The 7,958-nt window shown below is 63.7% G+C and overlaps 1 pseudogene; it reads left to right on the top strand.

Moving 5' to 3' along the window:
* Positions 1 to 7,839: 7,839 nt before the first annotated feature.
* On the top strand, positions 7,840 to 7,958 carry LOC118614937 (annotated as a pseudogene).

The raw sequence follows: 7,958 nt of genomic DNA, 5'->3' as shown, positions 1-7,958 counted from the left end.
TGGCCTTGGCCTTCTTGGAAGTGGTCCCAGGGGTAGGGGAGGAAAGGTGCCCAAACCCTGCTAGCAACAGCTAAAGACGCTTCATAAAGCAGTTCAGTCCCTTGGCCGCAAAGCTGGTGAGGTCGTAAGGGATTATCAGGTCAGACTTGAGAGAACGAAACCCTGGGGCTGTGACTGGCAGACTGGACTCGCGTGGTGGCCTCGGGCTGGCTGTCTGGGCTCGCTGTTTCTGCACAGGTCATTCACAGTCTGGAGCGGAGCAGAGAGGGACAAAGCCTGCACAGAGCCGTAAGGGACGGGAGCTCCGCAGGCGGCCCGGGCATGCGTGCAGCTGGCTTGCCGCTTGCCGGTCAGTGCTGGGGTCGTGCTGGATGCCTGTCCCTGTGGCACGTGAGCCGTGACAGGGTCTCTGGAAGCATGAGACCCACGGGTGCACGTGGGGTACGGCCCCCCGTGGCCCTGTGTCCTCTCACAGCTCCACAGGGGCACGGCCAGGTCTGCAGGAGGCCCTGACCCCAGGGACTGTCCCAGGCAAAGAAGGTGGGAAGTCTGCCCCCGAGAAGCCGTATTTGCCAGGTTTGCGTGGACACGGTGCACGTGCCCACCGCCAGCTGGCCTGGAAGCCCCGAGTTTTGTTTCCTTTTAAACCGTGTTCACCTGATCTGGGTTCCTTGGTGCAGGGTCCTTTGACCTTGGCCTCTATGGGCTTCCTAAAGTGATCAGACTGCTGCACACACTCAAGCCCTTGGGACGCAGTGCAATAGCAAGTCGGGGACGGCGGGCCAGGTGTCACCTGCACGTGGACGCTTGGACCCAGAGTGCGAAGCACAACCGTTGGGAGAAGACGGGTTGGAAATGTCAGGTCGGGCAGAAGCATGGAAGATGACGCGGCAGGTTCGAAAAGATGACACGCCATCGCCTCCGCAGGCTCAGGGTCAGTGCCGCGGGGAGAGCCGGTGACGAGGATGCAGCCCGGACACAGGTGGGAGAGGTGTCAGCAGGTGCGTGGGCCCCGCCAGGTGTGCGGAGAGCAGAGACTGCGGGGCCGGTGAGCTCGGTCCCTTTAGCAGGAAGTGTGCGGTGGGCGAGGCCACTGGGTCCCCGCAGTCTCAGGAAGCCCCCGTAACAAGGGGGTGTGAGGGGTCACAGGACACTGCCTAGTCGGGGGGGGGCTGGCGGTCACAGGCGGGGGGCGCGGCACCCACAGGCCCACGTGTGCGTCCAGCATGCCCCGCCCTCAGCCTGCAGCCAGCGGCCTGAGCCCAGGACCGGGTCTCGCCTCCCTGTCGCCACTCGATCCTGGGTGACCCGGTGCCCAGCGGGGCGGGGACAGGGCTGTCCACACGCCTTCCCAGGCTTGGCCACGGCTCAGGGCTGGGCCCGGCACGGTCCGCGCCCAGCTGCCTCGTGCCTGCATCACTCCTGGACGGCCGGGTCATTCTCACTCCCAGGGCTGTGACTAGCTCTGCCCAGCACCCTATGGCCGCCCCAGGACCCAAATGCCATGCAGCGAGGAGATGGCGGCACATCAGGGCGGCCACTGGGAGGGGGGAGGGGCTGGGGTGCGCCGTGGACATGGGGCATGGAACAGGGCGGAGGCTGCGGCCCTGCGGGGGAGCTGGCTGGGCCGGGCAGGGAGCCGCGTGGAGGCGGGTGGTGGGCAGTGGGTGCTCTGTCCTGTCCACGGTGGCCATTGCTGCAGGTTCCGCGGCACAGCCCCTGGGGGTGCCTGCCACCTGGGCATAGTCAGACCGCACCCTCCCCCTCTCTTCCCTGGGTGACCAGTGGTGGCCCTGCCCTGCCCAGCCCAGACGAGGGGTGAGTCTGCCTGCCGGCCTCACCTGCAGCGGCCAAGCAGCGGGCACCGAGACGCCGCAGCAGGGAGCAGAGCCTCCGATGCCGCCGCCCGGGCCCGCGGCTTCCGCAGGGCTTGGCCCTGGGGGCCGGGCCCGCGGGCTCTGCTTGGCGACAGCACCGAGTGCCGAGTCTCCGAAGAAACGGGGGCCCTGGGGACCGGGAGGAGATTCCAAGGCAGTCCCCAGGGCAGCCAGGCCCATTAACCCCTGAGAGCCGGTGGCCTCGCGGTGGCCCTGCCCAGCGGCCCCAAGACCCAGCTGCTCGCCCCGTCCCCATCAGACCCCAGAGCCAGGGCCTCCAAGGGGACGAGTCGCAGGGACCCGTGAGGTCTCAGATGGGACACATTGGGGTGCCAGGGACTCGGAGACCACTGTCCAGGAAGACAGGTGGGGGGTGTGGCCTCCCCGGCCTCCGCAGGTTGCAGCCTGCACCGGAGGCAGCAAGGACCCGGGTCCCGGGTGACGGGGGAGGGTGGCAGGCCGGACAGCGGGAGCCGGGACGGCGGGCGTGGGGGGGCGGGCTCCTGAAGCTCCGATGAGGGGCTGGGCACGTCACCCGGAGGGACTCCCACCCCCCGCATCCTTCATCTCCTGCACTTGGAAGAGTAACACACGGCCCGGGGGCAGGGGCACCACACACGTCCTCAGCCCTGTCCGCGGCCCTCCAGTGCGCCCACGGCGGGGCCTGCCTCGCCTTCACCAGTGCCGGCTGCGGAGGCTGTGGACGCCAGGGTCCCCATACCCAGACAGAGCGGACAACAGCCCTCAGGGTCTTGGTAGGCAGAGAGGCTGGGCAGGACCCCCAGCACCTCCCCAGGGGACAGAGCTGGTCGCCAAGGAGACGGTGTTGGCGATCAGAGGGCGCCGGCACGCAGCAGGGTGGTGGACGGAGGCACAGGCGGTCAGCGCCCCGAGGGCCACGAGGGGAAGGCGAAGCGCCGGGGCGGGTCGTGACGCGGGGACGGCAGGGGCCTCAGAGGACAGGGAGGAGCAGACAGGAGCGGCGGCCGTTGAAATGGAAGAGCCCGTTTCTGAGCCCAGGGGGCCCGGCCCCCAGGCCCTGTGTGGCAGAGCGTCCCGCCACAGACGTGGGCGCCGGGGAAAGGGGCAGCTTCGTGAAGGTCTGCGGACATGTCGGACGGATGCAGGGGGCAGCGAGTGGACCGAGGGGTGGGCACGCCAGGCTCCCCAACGGCCCGTCCTGTCTCTTCCCCAGCAGGCAGCAGGGAAGGGCCTGCCCCGTGGGTGGTGTGTGCACGGTCGCCCTGTCACCCTGAGGCTGCAGTGGACGCCTGGGCCCCCACGTGTTCCGGCGCGGGCCGGTGTGTGGGGCCTGTGACGCTGGAGCGTCGCTCGCCAGCCTCCCTCGTCGGGGCGTGGAGAAAGCGTGCCGTGGGACCCCCACCGGCAGAGGCCCGGGCTGAGCGCAGGCGACTGGCTTCCGCTCACCAGACAGCATGGGGCCGGCCAGCACCCCGTGGCCGTGCTGGACGCTGGCCTCTCTGCAGGTGGGAGAGGGCGTCCCGGAGGGGGGTGCCGCCTGTGGAGTGGGGGTGCCGGTGGGAGCAGCTGGGCAGCTGGGGAGGGGAGGCCGACCAGACCGGCCTGCGCTGTGGGTCCCGGCCGGGTGAGGGCAGGGCGGGCCCCGGGGACGTCATGCGGGAAGCTGGGCCAGAGGCAGGGTGAGGACACCCAGGGGTGCAGCTGAGGGGCCCCGGGCAGGAGAGCATGGGTCCCCGCAGGTCCTTCCCTCTCTCCCGCGGTCAGCACCCCCCCAGCCTGGTCCTCCCTGCCCCGCCCTGACCCAGCTCCTGGTGGGTCGTCCTCCTGGACCTCGGTGCCCTTCTCCGTTGCGTGGGAGGTCACGCTGTCTGCGCACGATGCACACAGGTGTGTGTGCGTGTGTGATGCAGAGGCCATGATGGCTTTTGGAAGAACTCAGGGCATCTCAGCATCGTTACTCAGAGAAATGCAAGTTGCACATGACACCCATTAGGGTGGCTATTGTCAGAAAACAGAGACAGGTGCTAGCAAGGACGTGGGGCCGGCTTGGGGTGGCGGGGGCGGGACCAGTGACGCCTGGCCGGGGTGCTTCTGCGGCGGCCAGGTGCGCTGCGCCGCGCGTCCGCGGGCTCGGAGGCTGCGCCGAGGGTGGGACGACGCGTGCGCAGCGGGGACCAGGGCGCAAACACGTGTGGCCTCGCCTGGGCCCCGAGCGGGCGGAGCCGGTTGCGCCAGCCGCGGGGGTCTCTCAGCGTCGTGTTCGATGCTCGCGCGCGGTTACATCTGTCGGTTCTTCCTCCCGCGTCCAGGGCCGGGCGCGGCCCTTGCTGACGCGAAGCTTTAACGCGGGCGCCGCGCCTGCGCGGCCGGGGCTCCTTTGCCGGTCAGAAGTCCTAAATGCAGGCACGGTCGGTCCAGTCGTCCGTTCTCTCGGGGGGCTTCTGGGGCTTCTGGGGTTGGGGGCTTGGGGAGTGCTTCAAATAGTGCCCTTTCTTTCCCCCCAAGTAGGGGCCAAATGAGACCCGGGCGACAAGCTGGTGGGCGACGGCGCCCGTGTCGTCCTGGCCGGGGCTGGGTGGCGTGGGGGCGGGGTCAGCGGCCCGCCCACCGTCAGGGCCGCGTCCTGGGGCTTCTGCCTCAGTGCGCTGACCGGGCCGGAGCCGCGCCCCACACTTCGCTCACGGGGCGCCCCTCCCGGGGCCACCGTCTTCCCTAAGTGCGGTTCTGAGCCAAATGTGGGGCCTTCTGCTGCCCCGCCTTCTCCGTGAGGGCGGAGGCAGCGACCCCGAGGCTCCCCTCACCCCCACCGCGCCTGTCTCCGAGGGCAGTCTTCCCCTCGGAGTGTCCCCGTGCCCAGAGCCGGTCACCAGGCTGGTCTCCAGCCGCGGCGCCCGGCATCGCCCAGGATCCTGGCTGCAGGGGTCTGCGGTCGTGTGGGCTCCAGTGCAGGCAGGGGCGACCCTTCGCCCTGCAGGCCCTGTGCTAATTCCCGCCCAGCTCAGGCCCTTCCAGCCCAAGGCAGCCAGGGGACTTCCTGTCATCCCAGTCCTGGAAGTGACGGCAGACAGCAGACCCGCAAGGCGGGCTTCTCAACGCTCTGCGCAACCCCATTGAGAACGGAGACCGTGAGGATCCAGGCGAGGGACGTTCAGAGCCCATGGTACTTGGTGGTGAACCGGTTACTTGCCTGGGGCCTGTGCTCACCTGGAAGGCGGTGCCTGTGGAAGGTACAGTTTGGGAGACACCACTCAGGACCGAGGGGCAGGCCGGCTGCTCTGAGCCGCACTGGGGCCTAAGGCAATGACGTGGCATCACTGGGGCCCAAGGCATGGCCGGGAAGGCTGCCCCCATCATCGCGAAAGGACCAGTGACCTCCTAGGCAGCTGAGCTGGCATCTTCCCAGTTGAGACACAGCGTCGCCCAGAGGGCAGCTAGACTCCACGGGACTGCGCTGGCCTCCTCACCCTGGTCCCCTCGTGAAAGCCTGGGCCCTGCCTGGGATGGGGCGGGGCCTTGGGAGGGAGACCCCGGGGAGATACCGGCCGCCAGCATGCCATGGCAGCCGAACAGGCAGAGACGGCCATCCCCCTCGCGGGCCTGGTCCTGCCTCGTGTGAGGCTCCTGCGGTGACCTCGCTGACCCGCAGCTCTGCAAGCAGGTGCAGGCGCAGGCTAGCTCCACCTCCGCTGCCCCGTGCGCCTCCAGACCTACAATTACACTCAGATCCCAGCACGTCCCTGGGAGTAAGTGCAAACCTAATTTGGGAAAAGAAGGCTCACGCATCCAGAGGTCGGCAGCAGTCATTTGTGCTGTTGGGAGGCTGGGGCGGGGCGGTCCCATGGGTCCCAGACCAGGGCACCACTGGAATTCAGCGTCTTCGCTCAAGAAGCTGGGAGCGCCCGCGGCTCTTCCTTGGCTGGGTGACTGAAACCTGAGCCCAGTGATCGCCCACGCCGCCCGCCAGGCCGAGATGCTGGACAGGGCCGTGGTGTGACGAAGGGGGCCGGACGGCCGGGAGGGAGGCCCGCTTGCCCCGACTCCGCCCGAGGAGGACCGGGGATGGCCCTCACGCCGGGGTCCTGGGACAGCTCCCGGGCATCCTAAGTTGGGGGGGTGGAGGCAGGGACCCCAGCACGGGAATTGCCCCCACGGCCAGGCCGAAGGGCGCAGCCAATACGGACACAGAAACGAGAGGCCGGGAAAACGGAAGGAGGTCAGAACCGGGAAAGGACTCTAAGCTAATTCTCAGGGTTCCCAGTGGCAGTAAAGTAGGGTCACTATTAGACAGCCTAAGTGCGAAATAGAAGAAATAAGGGGAAAACTCTCACGGAGAAGAAACATTAATCGTAAGAGGATAATCGTAAGCTTGATGAACACTGAGCAAAGGACTAACGTCTGCCTGGAACAGACGATCTTCTGAGAAAATAGTGCAGTTATGATGGTGTGATGGGCCCCAAAGGGCACGAGTCACACCGCCCGCTCGTCAGAGCCACCCGTCCGTCAAGGCGTCCGCGCCGCGGGGAGCCGAGGCTGCGCGCCGCGATCCGGGTCACGGAAGACTGAGGAAAATTCTCGGCTTTAAAATGCTCTTGAATGAGATCGATATCAAAATTCCAAAAATGTGGCACCACGGTTTGATGCCATCTGCAATCATTCCCTACACAAGAAACACACGAAATGGAACTTTCGAAAAAAGAAGCCAGTAACAAAAGTATGGCTTTTAATACACCATTTTCAGAAACCCTTTTTTTTTTGAAAAGTACTAAATAAACTTTGGATTAAAGACAAATTCATAGGGTAAATTACACGATACTTAGAATTTAACGACGACATCTCTACAAGTAAAAATCTGGGGGGCATGTCAAAAACAGTATCTGAGACAGCTGTACAGCTTTGAATATGTTTGTCTGGAACCAAGTGACCGAGATCTACAAAAATAGCACAGAATAAAATCCAAAGAGATCAAAAAGGAGGAAGAAAATAATAAAGCCTTAAATCAAGACAGAACGCAGTCCAGTGGACATGGTGCATGAAATCGGAGCTGGCTCTCTCGAAAGCTTATTTCAAGACCCATTGAGAAAAAAGAAAGAAATATCAAAATACCGGACAAAGGGGAGAATAGCCATAGCTATATGGGCGTTATTTTAAACGCGGGAGACATTTTTTAAAAACGTATCACCAATAAATTTGAAAACCTATGCAAAATGCACGAATTCCTAGAAAATTAACATACTGAAATCGGGACAAGGAGAAATAGAAAACCGCAGGAGTTTAAAAACTTTAAAAATTAAAGGAGTAGCCAGACCTCTCTCCCACCATGCACGCGCGCGCACACACACACACACGTGCGCACGTGCACACACACACACGCAGTCCCCAAACCCCAAGCCCAGCAGGGTCACAGGGTGGACCTACCGAGCCCCCGAGAACTGATTGTCCGTATGATGAGTGAGCCATTCCAGAAAGAGAGAGGGCAAGTGGCCCAACTCCTAAGGCCGCCAGAGAGGCAGAAAAGGCACCAGGGAAGTAAATTCCAAACCAGTTTTGTTTATGACCATGAATTTTTAGAGTTTTAAAGTCGTAGCTAACTGAAATCCAGCGGTATGCTAAGTCCACTGAAACCTCATCTCCGGAACATAAGGACGGTTCACTTTAGGACTCCGGCCTAGCAGTCCGCCAGCTTAAAGAAAAGCATTTCGCTGACACAGATCAAAGCATTTCGTAAAGTTTAACGCGTAGCCACGATTAAAAAAAAAAAAAAAAAAAGACATGGTAAGAACTGGAAGAAAGTTTCCTCACTGACAAGGACCCCATCCCTCGACCCCGAGCCAAGCGTGACAGAGACGCTTCAGGTTGGGGCAGCAGCAGGGAGACAGAGTGTCGGTTCTCACCAGCACCACTCGGCATTGCTCTGGGGTAAGACGGGAAACAGGAAGCAGCAGCTTGGGGGCCGGACGTAGGGACACACAGTGGCAGGCTCGTCTGCGGCCGCGCCGCCCTGATCGAGCCCGATCCCGTCCCATCTCGGGAGCGAAGCAGGGTCGGGCCTGGTTAGCACTTGGGTGGGAGACCACCTAGGAAGACCGGGTGCTGTAGGCG

The sequence above is a fragment of the Rousettus aegyptiacus genome, unplaced genomic scaffold (assembly GCF_014176215.1).
Source record: "Rousettus aegyptiacus isolate mRouAeg1 unplaced genomic scaffold, mRouAeg1.p scaffold_m13_p_21, whole genome shotgun sequence".
NCBI lineage: Eukaryota > Metazoa > Chordata > Mammalia > Chiroptera > Pteropodidae > Rousettus > Rousettus aegyptiacus.
Note: the sequence above shows the minus strand (reverse complement) of the source record. Positions and strands in the feature narration are given on the sequence as shown.